Genomic DNA, 15,275 nt, shown 5'->3' with positions numbered 1-15,275 from the left:
TCTTCCTCTCGCCAGTGAGAGGGAAGCAACCCGGTAGGCGCATCGGCGCCCCCTGCCGGCCGTCGTCCTTCACCTGCCCGTCTCCCAAACTCTCTCATATGATTATCCAGTTGAATGCACATATTAATCAAAGCGCTAAGGGGCTTAGGTGGCTCTTTCGTAGCTAATTCACGTTTGAGTCCTTCGTTTAGGCAGTTCAGGAAGGCTCCCCGGAGATCGTTCTCCGCCCAGCCCGTCTCCTCGGCTAGGATCCAAAAGTCAATGGAGAAATCCGCGACACTCCTACGTCCCTGCTTTAGGGTAAACAAACGATTAGCAGCGCCATCTGCATCCGTTCCTTTATCAAACACACAGCGGAACTTAGTCAGAAAATCCGAGTAGGAGATATTCGGTTGAATATTTAAAACGGCTTGTGCCCATTGCAGCGCCCGGCCAGTCATCAATTCCACCATAAGCGTGATCTTCGCACAATCTGAGCCGTAAGCCTGTGTCTGTTGTCTGAAAATCAATGAACATTGCATCAGAAAGCCTCGGCTCTTTGTTATATCTCCATCAAACTTCTCCGGAACCGGTAATGTATGTTCTCGCCTAGGTGGAGGTGGTGGAAGCGAAGGAGGTAATGGGCAAGCTGCAGCCACACTTACTGATGGAGTGGGTTGTGGAACTGTAGCTGAGGTGCCAGGCGTGGTGAGTAACACACCTTGAATGTTTGCAAGCACCTGTCGCATTGCTGTTTGTTCCGTCATGATGTGTTTCATCATGCTCTCATGGCGGCCCAAAACTTCGCCCTGAACAGAGAGCTCTCGCTGAACTGGGTTTGAGTCCGCTGAGTCCATGGCTGGCTGGAGTATTCTGTCACGGTGGTTAGAGAGTAGACTCAGGCGCGGAGCTCAGAAATAATGACAGTGCATTTATTTACAGTGCAGCAAGGTGACAACAGTTCAAATGTGCGACAGTGGTGATAGTGCGTCCCTCCTTCCGTGTAAGCCCGTGCGTAGTAATGAGTGCCCGTCTCTCCTCCAGGTGCTTCCCTTGTGTCCGTGAATCCTCCGTCAATCCCTGGGTGAACACACACACACGACAGCAGAATGAGTATGACGATCGGACAGCACTACAATAACGTTTAGCGACTCAACGACACTACCAGGCTTAGTGCAATACTCCAGCGCTGTCTGTCGCTCAGCCACACCATTAAGTAGCCCTGCTGAAGATGGAAGTTGATTGGCAGCAGCTGGTGGCTTGACTGTAGGTGTGGCAGCTCCGGGCGACAGCACCTCCGGGTCGAAGGTAGCCCGTTGCTAGGCTACCCCCCAACACATCACAGCAGAGCCGGAGGGGAAGACAGAGCGACAGGGGAGACACGTACACACGCACACAGATATACACACACACACACACACACCGGCAGGTCGACCGGTCAGGGCACCGTCAGATCCTGACACTCCAGCTGTCGAGGCATGAGGCTGGACGGGCTCCTCGGGCCCTCCAGCTGACGAGGCATGAGGCTGGACGGGCTCCTCGGGCCCTCCAGCTGTCGAGGCATGACCAGCAGGTGTAGAGACCACCGGCTGGACAGAAGGCTGAGCAGGTGATGGAGCAAATGACTGAGCTGCACAGTGGGTTAAGGGCTGGGCTAACGGAAGCACAGGAATGTAAGCTACGGACCGGGCTGCTAACAGAGCTAACGACTGAGCTAATGACTGAAAGGCATGCAGTAGCGATGGCAGTGTGGATTGCAGACCGAATTCCCCTGAGCCCTCAGTAGAGACAGGGACGGGTGCAGGAGCATGCCGGACACTAGCCACTCCCACCCGAGGAGTAGGTACGGGTGCGGAGACGGGCTGTATCCTGGCTGCCCTCACCCTGGGGACCGGAACAGGCACCGGCAACGGCTGGGCAACTGCCCTTCCCACCCGAGGAGCTGGTACGGGTGCAGAAAGGGACAGAGCCTCAGCCGGCCTGGAAACCAGAGCGGGGACCAACTGGGCCTCAGCCTCCCCCACCCGAGGAACAGACACGGGTGCAGAGGTACGCTGGGCCCGAGCTGCCCCGGGGGGAGAAACACGAGCAGGAACGGGAGTAGGCTAAAAAAAAACAGTCGTAGAAACGGCAGGCTCAGGGTCAACACATACAGGGTCGACAAAAACGGATCTATCAAAAATGAACCCGCCGTCCACTTCATGGTTAGCAGTCTTAGCATTTGCAGTCCTAGGTTTAACAGCTTTCAAAATCCGTGGGTTAGTGGTAGCAAAGCGGGTTGACTCGGGGATAACTGAAACGGACCTGACAGAACCTGAACAGACGGAAGCGGAACCGAGTGTGTTTGTCCTGGTAGCGTAATTAACAGTCTTTCCTTTAACCGTATGTGCAGGCTTAGGCGAGCGGGAATTGTCTTTCATCCCTCCCTGTGTAGAGGGAGTAAAACAAAACGGATCCTCCCAGTCCACGTCGTCATCCATAAGGGAAATTTCCCATGGATCGGAAGTGAGCTGATTGTTGTTAGCATCAGACGGGACGTGAGGGTAATAGTCATTGTTACTCACCACCGTGAGCTCGGCATTGTCCAGTTTATGGCGACGGGCGCGCCGCTTCCTTCGAGCGGAGGAAGCCGGCGGAGCGAGCGACTGAGCCCCCGGTGCACAACACGGCGACAACAAGGCTGGAGCGTGAGCGCCTGTAGCCACGCGAAAAACTCCCACTTGAAGCGGACGAGGCTTGGAAACAGACGGGGACTTACGGCAGCTCCTGGGACCTCCGAGAGCCAGCCGAGTCCCGTGGAAAATCCGCTCCTCCAGCTGGGCGAAGGCTGCCTCCCGACGCTTGTAAAGCTCGCGGTCTGCTGAGTCCATAGTGGTCAGGTCGTACTGTCACGGTCTGGCTAGGGCAGACCGTATGTTGCAGGGAAGGACTCAAGCGCAGACCGAAATGAGATATGAATAACAAAACAAGCCGTTTATTAAGGCAAGAAACGAGGGTACAAAATAATAGGGAATCGATGAAAACTAAACAATGACCTAAACTGGGTGAACTAAAACGAAACATACAAAACTCTAAACATAACGAACTGACAGGGATACCTGGAGCGGAGACATAGGAACAACGGACGAATACAACGGACGACCTGACAAGAATGACTGAGAGCACACAGACTAAATGGACACAGGAGGATAATGAGGGAAGTGGCAACACATGGGAACCCAGCTGACACATAAACATAATTACGTCACAGGGGGAGAGTAACTGAACATGATGAACACAGACACGCCAGACCTCTTCACAATAAAACAGGAAACACAGTGAGATATAAACATGACAACCTGAACTTGACAACATAAGCCACAGACATGAAATACATGAAAAGCAGGGGAGACTTAACATAGTGGAAACACGAGGGGAAAATAACTAGAAACACCTAGGCATGATAGACTTAACATAGTGGGAACACGAGGGGTAAAAATTAACTGGAAACAACTAGGCATGATAACGATGAACTTAGGAAACCTGAAGGCTACATAAACTAAACACAAAACGCTGGGTCAGCAGACCCAGGATCATGACACATAATCACACCAAAACTTGAGAACTAAAAATACTGGGTCATAACTGACCCAGAACCGTGACACCAAGAGACAGCATGAGGTCCACCTCCTCCTTTAGCTCCACCAGGAAGCGTTCTGGTACCCTGTAACTCATACGCTTCACAGCTGCATCAGGTTTTAAAACAATGTCATGCTCCACCAGACTGGTGTCACTGGGTACTTTTGAATATGTCTGAATTAATCAGAGGCGTTACCTGAGACTGTTGCTCACTGGTGAGATGGCTCAGGTCCAGGACAGAGGCTGTTACTGAAGGCAAGTAGTCATTAACGTCTTCCTACTCATCCACGCTGTGAATAAGCAACACCTCTGTTTTATTCTCAGTGCGTGGAATCCATTCCTTAAGGTTAACATGGAGCACTCTCCTCCCTCGCTGGAGACCTGGTGTAGAAACTTTGTAGGTAGTAGGTCTAAGTTTCTTCTGTACTTCAAAAGGTCCTTGCCGCTTTGCCAGCAACTTGCTGTTAGAAGTTGGCAACATTACCAAAACCTTCTGGCCAGGGACAAAACTTTTGTGGCAAGCTTTTTTTTATCAAACAAAGTCTTTTGTTGCTGCTGAGCAGCTGCCATATGGCTCTGAGCCAGTTCACTCATCTGCTGAAGCTTTTCCCTCATATTAATGACATGAAATAACGTTGACCGATTCCCCTTTACCTTGCTCTCCCTCCCATGAGTCCTTCAGCAGGGTCAATGGGCCTCTCACCTCATGGCCATAAAGAAGCTCAAATGGGGAGAAACCAGTGGAGGCCTGAGGGACTTCCTTGTAGGCAAAAACGAGGTACGGCAGCCACTGGTCCCAATCAGACCCTGTATCATTAACAAACTTTCGGAGCATTTGTTTGAGAGTTTGGTTGAAGCGCTCTGTCAGTCCATCTGTCTGGGGGTGATATGGGGTCGTCCGCACACTCCTGATGCCCAGCCGCTTATAGACCTGTTTCACAGGGTGTGGACATAAAATTAGTGTCTTGGTCAGTTAAAATCTCCTATGGGAATCCAACCCTTGAGAACAGTTGAATCAATGAGGAAGCTACAGTTTTTGCTTTAACCATTTTTAATGGAAAGACTTCAGGATATCTTGTAGCATAGTCTGTAATGACTAGCATAAAACGATTTCCAGCTTTGCTCTTTTCCACAGGGCCAACTATGTCCATGCCAAGTTGCTGAAATGGTGTACCAATGATTGGGAGAGGTTGGAGTGGTGCTTTGGTGGGGACCCTAATTGAAGTCTTCTGACACTGAGGACAACTTCTGCAAAACATAGCAACATCTGAGTGCAAACCAGGCCAGAAAAAGTATCGCTTAATGCGAGCGGTGGTCTTATGCTTCCCCAGGTGGCCAGCCCAGGGAGTGGAGTTCCCCAAAGTAAGCACTGTTTCATGAGGCGCTTTAAAGACCACTAACTGCTTAACCTGGCCATGCTGGTGGTATAAAATGTCATCTTGCAGAATGTACTGCTCTTTATTTGTGTCAGATTCAACAGAGTCCTTTTCCTTAGCCCTCAGCACCATGGCAGACAAAGTTGGATCAGCCTGCTGCATTTGTCTGATGTTTGTAGGTACCGAAAAACCTAAAGGCATATCTGGAGCAAGTGAGCCGGGGCTCAGAGGAAGCGGACAGCATGCCGCCCTCAGGCGTGGTAGCACCCCCGCTCACCTCGACCTCCATCTCCAGCTTGGCAGGTCCCGCTGGCGCGCCAGCCTCTGGCTCACCCCAAGCCGCGCGCTGTCCACCCTTACAGTGATCACCCGGTTGCTGTAACAGTAGCCTACATTCAACAGCTGCAGCCCTCCTGCTGCCAGCTGTACACATCAACACCAAAAACAACAACAGCACAAGCAGCGCACAGTCGGCGAGGCATCATTGTAGATGCTGTGAAGGTGAGTCCATCTCACCTGCAGCAGCATCGCAGACCAAGGCCCAGCACAATAATAAAGCATTTTTTATTTAATTATAAATAAATTATTTCTCCTAATTATGTCCTGGGTTTTAACTAATTGATAATACCAAAGGAAACATCACAAAAAACACTTAAGGTCATGAAAATTAGTTGCGATTTAGCAATTCAATGAGGCATCCACCTTATTTATTGAAAAGTATCGTATCGGTATTGGTATCGGCGATACTGGCCCGTATTTACTTGGTATCAGATCGATACTAAAATATGCAGTATCGCACACCACTAGTGCCTAGCGATCCGGTGGGTGGACCACTAGTGCCTAGCGATCCGGTGGGTGGTCGACTCCCTTCACTACTACCTCCTGGGACGCCCATTCACCCTCTACTCAGACCACGCCCCGCTACAGTGGCTCCACTGTATGAAGGATGTCAACGCCCAGATCACTCGGTGGTATCTGGCTTTGCAGCCTTTTAAGTTCAAAGTGGTCCATAGCCCAGGCGCGCACAGATGGTCGTGGCTGATTTCTTCTCCCGCTCACGTGGGGGTGGTTCGGCTGGATGGGCCCCGGCCTCAGTCTGGTGGTGGGGATGTGTGGCGTGGGTGTGTTCTCTGGCCCCTTTGCAGAGGAAGGGTGGCGCGGAGGCGGGGCTGAACAGGTGTTTGGGACGAGTGACTGATTGTGACTCTTTTTATGTTTCAGTGACAGTCAAGGAGAGAGAGGGTAGTGACCACTGAGCGGGAGTGTCTGTGTCCCATGCATTAAGTCGAAACCACAGTGAACACTAATAATAAAGTAAGCGTGCTGTCACCATACCCACGGTCTACGTGTGTGTGTGTTGGGGTCCGACGTCGCAGGAACATTTTCCCAAAGTCTTCTATACAATTAGAAGTTTTTGTTTTCCTTCGCCCCCTTCTGCTTATTAGAAAGAAGCCAATTAGCTTTGTGTTTCATCGCTTTATCCATCCTATTTATTCATATCTTATATTGATAAATTTAATCCACTTTAATACAAGATAGCTTCGTTGACATTAAAAGACAGGACATGAACAGTGAATACTAATTTCTGCATTCTCTTCACATTTAAATCAAAATGTAAAGGCATATTTCCCAATATCCCCATCTCTTTTCAAATGTTAGCAGAACACGTTGTGCAGAGTCACACTGAGATCAAGGCTCCTCCAGCTGATCCGTCCAATCACCGTCTATTCTGACAGTTGCTGTCAGATCAGTCTCTGCAAGATAGATGCCTCAGATGCAGTGATTCACTGCTCTGTATCACCGCTGTCTCCTTGGACTGATGTGTTTATATAATGTCCTCTATAGACATGGTAATAAGTGAAAAGGCATACAAGCAGGGAAGCGAGGAAATTGGATGGATGAAGAGCCCTTCATTTCTCTCCATTCCTCCACCCAGCACTATCTTTCTGTCATTGCCATCACTGTGCGGCAAACTAATTAAATTGGTGGGTCCGTGGAAAACCTCCTCCGAGCTCTGGTGAACGCAGGTGAAAGGTGAATGCAGCCAATTCTGGAGTTTTACACTTTCCCACGTGTTCCCTCAAAATAACTCTTTACCTATCTTCCACGAGACACGTTTAATCAAACCAAACAATGTCATATGACTGCAGAAACCGACTCTCCTTTACTTTTCCAATTACTCACTGCTCTGGGCTTAATCATTACAATCATAGTTGCACTATCAGTGATTCCCAGCTGACTCACTGGAACACAGGTGATCCATAGAAGCCAGCAGAAGCTAATATCTTGGAAACTTGCACAGTGATAATGGGGAAGAGCAGCTCCTTTCACAGGGTGTGGATAAATGCTTTAATTCAAATTTTGGTGGTGTGATAAATTATTTTCTGGTTACTAGAAACAGTTTTTTGATTAGTTGTTGCACCAAAATATCTGAACAGTCAAAACTCTTTGGCAGCAGAGAGATGTACTGCAAGGCAAGTTCAACAAAACCAGGTAGCTTGGTAACATCATCATTAGAGGTAATGAAACACAGGCTTTAGGCCAACATATTGTGTTAAACCATTAATCTTGTTTTCTCGGCAGTGATTCAGATTTATTCAAGGCTTAAATGGTGTCATTCGGCCACACTGCTCCATTTTGTATAACAATAATAATAGAGACACCTGTGCCAAATGCCAAGTGTCCTGACTTTGTCTCGACTTGTTGCTAGCTTTCTCATCTGGCCCAACCAGTGTTGCCAACTCCTCAGTAAGGAAAACCGCTATTGGCTGTCCTAAAAGTCGCTAGAAGTCGCTAAATGACGTCATCGCCTAATTTGCATAATTGGTCATGCTAATATAATTGTAACCTATGTTGTTGGAGAGAGAAACATCCTAAATGCATTTAGAATTTATTTAGAACTACAAATTACATTTATTTTAGCAATAATTGTTTTTTTAATGTCACAATTCCAACCCTGCTCCTTTATCCGGGCTTGGACCGGCAAAAGTGACCCGAAATAGGCGCTCTGGTGAGGTTACTTTGTGTGTGTGTGTGTTTATACAGTGGGGTAAAAAGTATTTAGTCAGCCACCGATTGTGCAAGTTCCCCCACTTAAAATGATGACAGAGGTCAGTAATTTGCACCAGAGCTACACTTCAACTGTGAGAGACAGAATGTGAAAAAAAAATCCATGAATTCACATGGTAGGATTTGTAAAGCATTTATTCGTAAATCAGGGTGGAAAATAAGTATTTGGTCACCTCAAACAAGGAAAATCTCTGGCTCTCACAGACCTGTAACGTCTTCTGTAAGAAGCTTTTCTGTCCCCCACTCGTTACCTGTATGAATGGCACCTGTTTGAACTCATCATCTGTATAAAAGACACCTGTCCACAGCCTCAAACAGTCAGACTCCAAACTCCGCCATGGCCAAGACCAAAGAGCTTTCGAAGGACACCAGGAAAAGTATTGTAGACCTGCACCAGACTGGGAAGAGTGAATCTACAATAGGCAAGCAGCTTGGTGTGAAAAAATCAACTGTGGGAGCAATCATCAGAAAATGGAAGACATACAAGACCACTGATAATCTCCCTCGATCTGGGGCTCCACGCAAGATCTCATCCCGTGGGGTCAAAATGATCATGAGAATGGTGAGCAAAGATCCCAGAACCACACGGGGGGACCTGGTGAATGACCTGCAGAGAGCTGGGACCAAAGTAACAAAGGTCACCATCAGTAACACACTACAACGGCAGGGAATCAAATCCCGCAGTGCCAGACGTGTACCGCTGCTGAAGCCAGTGCATGTCCAGGCCCGTCTGAAGTTTGCCAGAGAGCACATGGATGATACAGCAGAGGATTGGGAGAATGTCATGTGGTCAGATGAAACCAAAGTAGAACTTTTTGGTATAAACTCAACTCGTCGTGTTTGGAGGAAGAAGAATACTGAGTTGCATCCCAAGAACACCAGACCTACTGTGAAGCATGGGGGTGGAAACATCATGTTATGGGGCTGTTTTTCTGCCAAGGGGACAGGACGACTGATCCGTGTTAAGGACAGAATGAATGGGGCCATGTATCGTGAGATTTTGAGCCAAAACCTCCTTCCATCAGTGAGAACTTTGAAGATGAAACGAGGCTGGGTCTTCCAACATGACAATGATCCAAAACACACCGCCCGGGCAACAAAGGAGTGGCTCCGTAAGAAGCATTTGAAAGTCCTGGAGTGGCCTAGCCAGTCTCCAGACCTCAACCCCATAGAAAATCTGTGGCGGGAGTTGAAAGTCCGTGTTGCTCGGCGACAGCCCCAAAACATCACTGCTCTCGAGAAGATCTGCATGGAGGAATGGGCCAAAATACCAGCTACTGTGTGTGCAAACCTGGTAAAGACCTATAGTAAACGTTTGACCTCTGTTATTGCCAACGAAGGTTATGTTACAAAGTATTGAGTTGTATTTTTGTTATTGACCAAAAATTTATTTTCCACCGTGATTTACGAATAAATTCTTTACAAATCCTACCATGTGGATTCATGGATTTTTTTTTCACATTCTGTCTCTCACAGTTGAAGTGTACCTCTGGTGCAAATTACTGACCTCTGTCATCATTTTAGGTGGGGGAACTTGCACAATCGGTGGCTGACTAAATACTTTTTTGCCCCACTGTAAGTAGTTTTAAACCTCGTGATCCACAAAACAGCATAACAGTAAAAGAAGAACTGACTGCGTTACAATCAGTGCGGGAGCAGCAGCTTCGCTCATGCGCGATTCATTTGCAGTTCGGACGCATAGGTGTGAACATCTTCTGCCCTGATAGCAGCTGGAGGAGGACTATCCTCCGCCCATGACTGCTTTGGAACGGGCGAGGTGCCCACGGCAGCACCCGCTGCTTGTTGAGAGTAAAAGCGATACCCGCTTTCACGTCAAAAAGTCGTCATAAATAAGTCTCCAATAACACCAGAAAAAGTCGCCAGATTTGTCGCTAGTCGCTTTTTAGAAAAAAAGTCGCTAAGGGGGTGTGAAAACTCGCTAAATATAGCGACAAACTCGCTAAGTTGGCAACACTGGGCCCAACCATAGAAAGTATAAAAGATCGCTATCAGATTGCTCCAACTTTTACTTTGAAGGCAAACATTCACCACTTCCAGTTTCGGTCAACCTCTTCAGAGTTTTACTACTGCTTTCATAATAGTTAGCAGGTGTTTGCAGACAGATCAGCGTCTTCTGTCCACACTACAAGTGACGAGAGGTGCCACTGATTTCACAAAGTGACAGCCAGCAGCTTCTGAACTGTTCAATAACAAGTTGGGGAGTTGTTACATCCAGTATGGTAGTCCATAGAGGACGTAAAGGTAGTCCTTGGTAGAGGTGGCAGTTTTCCTTGTAACCAGACTACCTGGAGACATTTGTGTGGCTGCAGCTACTTTTAATCCTTCACTTGCTCAGAACAGGGCTCAGACTGCATACTGCAAATGATGCTCTGGCTCATGGACAAGCCAAGCAGAGGGGTGGTCCCTCACTTAAAACAACATTGACCCTACAGTCTGCACACATTACCCATCAGGTTATCATCGTAAAGCTAAAAGCTCTGCCTGTAACACTGTTAGCAACCAAAAAATGACACATTTTTTTATTGTTATGCTTTACTCCATGGCTTTATACTGTAATTCTCATTCTTTCTCACTGATACATTATCTTTCACTTTGACTTGTTTGCAGTATTAGGCTGTGTTACCTGAGAGTTGTTATATGATTTTTGATTGCTGTGCTGTAGGAAAAAGGCCCGTTCTAAAGAATTTAGTAGGATGAGGATAAACTGAAGCTGTAGAAGCCACACGACCCTGAATTAGAAAATCTACTTAAATTGAGAATTTTTGTAATATAAACAATAACAATAGGATATTTACTAGGAAGAAAATTCTATTCTTGGTAGATGAGGCACATCTGAGAAATCATCCAAAAACAAGAATTTAATGCAGGCACAGTGAAGATGCTGCAACAATAAGCTACAATGAACTCTCCTCTAATTCTTCATATCCTGTGTCTTTGTACTTACTGTCTCTGTCTTTAAAATATAGCAGTATTGTGATCCTGGAAGCAGGAAGAACTTTTCCACCAGTTTGTCCAGATCCAAACTACCCTGCACTCCTCACACTGTCAAGACCTTTGGTGTGAAATAGTGTTTTTGAACTGCGTAAATAAAACAGGATTCATGTGAATTCTTTGCAAGCATGTTTAATTTTGCCCACTGTGAATCAGCCTCAACTGAGAGGAAGAGATACTTTACTTCTGTCACTTTGCTCACAGGCATTTGGCATTTCAGCTGGCTGTTTGACCGTTTGAACCCAACACAGGACGCCACCTCTCCTCTTCTGTCATGCCTCAATAAGAGCCCTTTCATATTTGTGCCAGTTTTTCTTTGCACCAGCATACCCCTCTGTGCCTGGCTCTGCTGTGTTTCTGTATAGCTGAGCTAATGGGACATGCATTCATAATGATTGTGTGTGTGCGTGTGTGTGTGTCTGTTTAAAGCTCCATATGACCTCACCTGACCTGCTTTTATGTCTCATCCCTGTGTCTGTGGTGTGCCGGTTCCTTCTCATCTCCGAGGCTTTTTTCCCAGCACTACAGCCAGACTAAATGGCGCTTCAGAGGGGGATAAACTACGTTTTGCTCATTAGAGCAAAAGGATATGATAAAATGCCCAGTCAGGAGTGTGTCTGTGTATGTGAGCTTACCCAGCCCAAAGACGGACGCCTGCAATGAGCCGCCTCATGAAGGCTCAATTTGACACAAATCCGCAGAGCTTTGCATCAACACCAGAGCCATTTCCAAGCAGCCTTCCCTTCAAAGTCTCCGCAAATAAGAAGGCAGAGTCAGAAGGGATAGAGGCCTGAACTCCAATCCCCCCTTCTCCCATCCTCCACCCTCAGTGATGATGATGAACGTCACCGAATTGATTCACCTCCCGACCTCGTCTTGGCCGCCAGTAATGTAATCATTATAGGAATAGGTACACAGCAAATTCAAAAGTGTTAAATGTTTTGGTGTTAGTAGTCTTCTTGCAAAAGTAGAGTTAATTTTACTCTAAGTAGAGTCACATTCTTTTAATGTAACTCTGAGGTGTAAAATGATAGTAGTTAAAATTGAGTGTTAAAAATGAGTGTTTCTATGTCAAATCTGGAGGTGTTACAATGGAAACATTAACTCTTGACCTCTTAACTCTGAACTCCTACAGGGGCTATGACACCAATAGAGTAAATTCACAGACTCCGCCCCCAGCACGGCTCCAATCGAAGCTGAAGTGAAGCCGTTTCAGAACATTTTGCTTTTATCCCACAACTTAGACATTCACATTACTCACACTCTCATTACACATACATATAGGATCTTGGGGGTGGGCACGATACACGGAATCCAAAGTACCATCAGGGTGTACACCCCACCCCTGGCGTCGTTGCCCACCTCTCAATGTTAAATACACGTAGACATTGAGGGCTAGCAGGAGGGACCATGCGCTTACCTGCTGCTCTCTGGCAGGTAGCTCCATGCCCTCCTGGGTTTTAAATGCACCTTAGAACACACATGCATCAACACTACAATGAGCGGGTGGAGGGAGGTTTGGAGTCTTCTCTCACCCCCGTTCTCTGCGACCTGCTGGAGCGGGGGGGCTAGGAGGAGGAGTTGGCCGTCCGACTGCGGTCTGGAGTGTGGGGCCTCCCTGCTGCTGCGGAGTCGGGGCAGTCTGCCTCCCCCCACCGCAGGGAAAAGGGTAACACCACCTGGGTCTGGGTGCAGTTCCCCCTCCAGGGGCAAGGGTACCTAGACCCGGTTTGTAGAGTAAGCTTGGGGAGTGTGATCGTGTGTACAGCGTCTCTTTATGTCTGTCTCCACGTTGTTTGAGTGTGGAGTAAGTGCATATGAGAGCATGAGGGTGGGAATGGATGTTTGTATCTGTGTGTGCCTGTATGTCTGTGTCTATATGTCAGGTTGGGTGTCAGGCGCCACCTCTCTGGGGATATCTCAGGCCCTCCAAGGTTTGGAGGCCTATCTCCCCCTACCACCACTTCCCCTGCCAGTAGCGGACTCCCTCAGACATCGGTGCGTTGGTGGTTCTTTGTGTCCGGGGATGGGCGTCCGGGTACACACCGACTCACTCCTTGGTGGCCGCTTATTGGGGCCTAGAGCCTGGGGCTCGCTCGCGCCACTTCGGAGGTGGGGTGCCCCCGGCCTCTCGGCCTGGGGCTCGGTCACTCAGGCACGGCTGGCTGTCGGCGGAGCTCACGGGCGCGTCACTGCAACTCCGCCTGGCTTCTGCTCCGCGGCTGCTGAGTGAGCCCTCATCTGGGACTCTCCTCAGCTCTTTCTGGGACAGTGGCGCGGCTGCCCCTCTGTTGGTCTTCCTTGGTCTCTTGTGTTCTGGGGGCCTCTGGATGTCTGGAGTCTTGATCTCCTCCATACCTGCTTCATGCCCTGGAGGACGGGGCTGTGGCCCCCCCACACCCTCTAGCAGATCATTACATGAAGGAACCTTTTAAAAAAACAAGCGCGTCCATGCTCACAGGTGTACACACGGGTGATCACACCCACAAACTACACCCTTTTTGGCTTCTACCTCAAAGCACACTGTGTTCTGTTGATCTTATGTGCTGCACAATAATGTTTAATATTTAGTATTTACTGTCATATTCCCATATATCATTGTGATGTTGTTTATTCTATTACTCTTGTTCTCTTCTGCTTGTTTTCTTTTTTCTTTCTCAGCAGGTGATCCAGGTGATTGATATATGCATTTTTTTTTCTTTTTTTTTTTCTGCTCATTCTGTTGGTTTTTGTTTTTTGCCCTTCTCCCCCGTCCCTCTTCTCAGCTGTTTCTCTTTCCCTCTTTCTTTCTCCCCTTCTTTCCCCCAGTCAACTCTGTCCCGTATTCAATAAATGAAAATAAAATAAACAATAAAAGGTGAATCAAATGGACCATTACGGCAAGGCTGGGATGGTCAATTTGGTAAAGCAAATCCGTTGGGCATCTTTCTTTGCCTTTAGACAACAATTCTGATGGCAAAAGAGCCAAACGGGACAGGCAAAAAAAAAAAAAAAAAGAACATTTTGCTCTACATATTTGAGTTGTTTGTCATGCTTGGTAAGTCATTTTTTCAAAGATTGTTTCAATTATTATTATGAGCTTTTACTTCTGTGGCTCTTTGGAGTTGAGACAAAGCTGTGTGGAAGGCATTAGCCATGTTGCTCGGTGATAGCACAATATTCTGTTTTAGCTAGCCTTGAAAAAAAGCTTGCATGTGAATTTTCAGTCAAATTTTTGGTCAAATACACCTAAAACAATGTCTAGAATGTGAAATGTTGGTATAATGGTGCTACTTGAAGCCTGAAAACGATCTCCCATAAAAAAAAAACGAGCAAACAGCAGTAGCAGACGTCCTGACTGGGTTCTACGTTAGCATTTAGATCCCTCCAGAGTTTTTTGTGCACACAGTTTAGGTAAAAATGAAAACGTTTGAGGTTTTACATTTAGTTCAGTATTACCTGTTGCCGGTGTCCTTGTCTTTTGGGAAAATACTTTACACAAGTAATGGCTCAAATAGGATTCCTTTTTTTTTTTTACTGTGCTGCAATTGATTACGGATTATTTGTGCCATTAATTACTGTCAACTAATTTTTATTCAATCTCCGCACAGGATATGCTTGTGAAGATGGAATATGGGGGAGAGCAGAAGTGCGTTGAAGTTCCACAAAGTGATGAATGAAGGACATGCATATTGTATTGAAGAAATAAATGATGAGAATGCTGTTATTTGCATTTACCATGTCAGACCTTTTGATAAACAAAATTCTAATGAAAGTGAGAACATGTACACTGTTACATCTTTCAGAAAATGTTTTGAAATTGTGGTGCACAGTTCAGAATAAATGTTTTTCCAAAACCATTGCGTCTTTTTAGTAAATGTTTATTTCCAAAAGAAATTTCTAGAAGTTCAGAACAGTAAAATTCCCGCTTTTTAGAATTAATTAGAAGATAACTCTTACGTAGTTAAACTAAAATACTCTTTGAGAGTTAATATATAAACTCTTAACACCTAGTTAGCATTAGTAAGTGTTAAATTATCAACTCCAGACAGATTTGGTGTTTAACACTAAATCAGAGTTAACTTACCAACTCTCCAAAAAGAGTTAAATTAACACTCTCTGGTGTGGACCCATATAGACACTTTAATAGTGTTGAAATCAAATCTGACAGTGTTAATTTGGATATGCTGGATTTGCTGTGTAAAGAGTAAAGACCATGTTACTGCGGCTCACTTGCTGCCT

At 46.7% G+C, this 15,275-nt stretch overlaps 1 long non-coding RNA gene across 1 annotated transcript; it reads right to left on the bottom strand.

Annotated features, from left to right (window-relative positions):
• Positions 1-890: 890 nt before the first annotated feature.
• LOC146583798 (uncharacterized) lies at positions 891-1,314 on the bottom strand. Its single transcript, XR_014893241.1, has 2 exons — positions 1,145-1,314; positions 891-1,059 (listed from the first exon to the last, which is right to left on the bottom strand). It is a non-coding gene; the product is annotated as an uncharacterized LOC146583798 (long non-coding RNA).
• Positions 1,315-15,275: the final 13,961 nt, after the last annotated feature.

The sequence above is a fragment of the Mchenga conophoros genome, linkage group LG1 (genome assembly GCF_057382185.1).
Source record: "Mchenga conophoros isolate Kocher_MC1m ecotype Shallow Benthic linkage group LG1, M_conophoros_male_GT1.1, whole genome shotgun sequence".
Taxonomy (NCBI): Eukaryota; Metazoa; Chordata; class Actinopteri; order Cichliformes; family Cichlidae; genus Mchenga; species Mchenga conophoros.
Note: the sequence above shows the minus strand (reverse complement) of the source record. Positions and strands in the feature narration are given on the sequence as shown.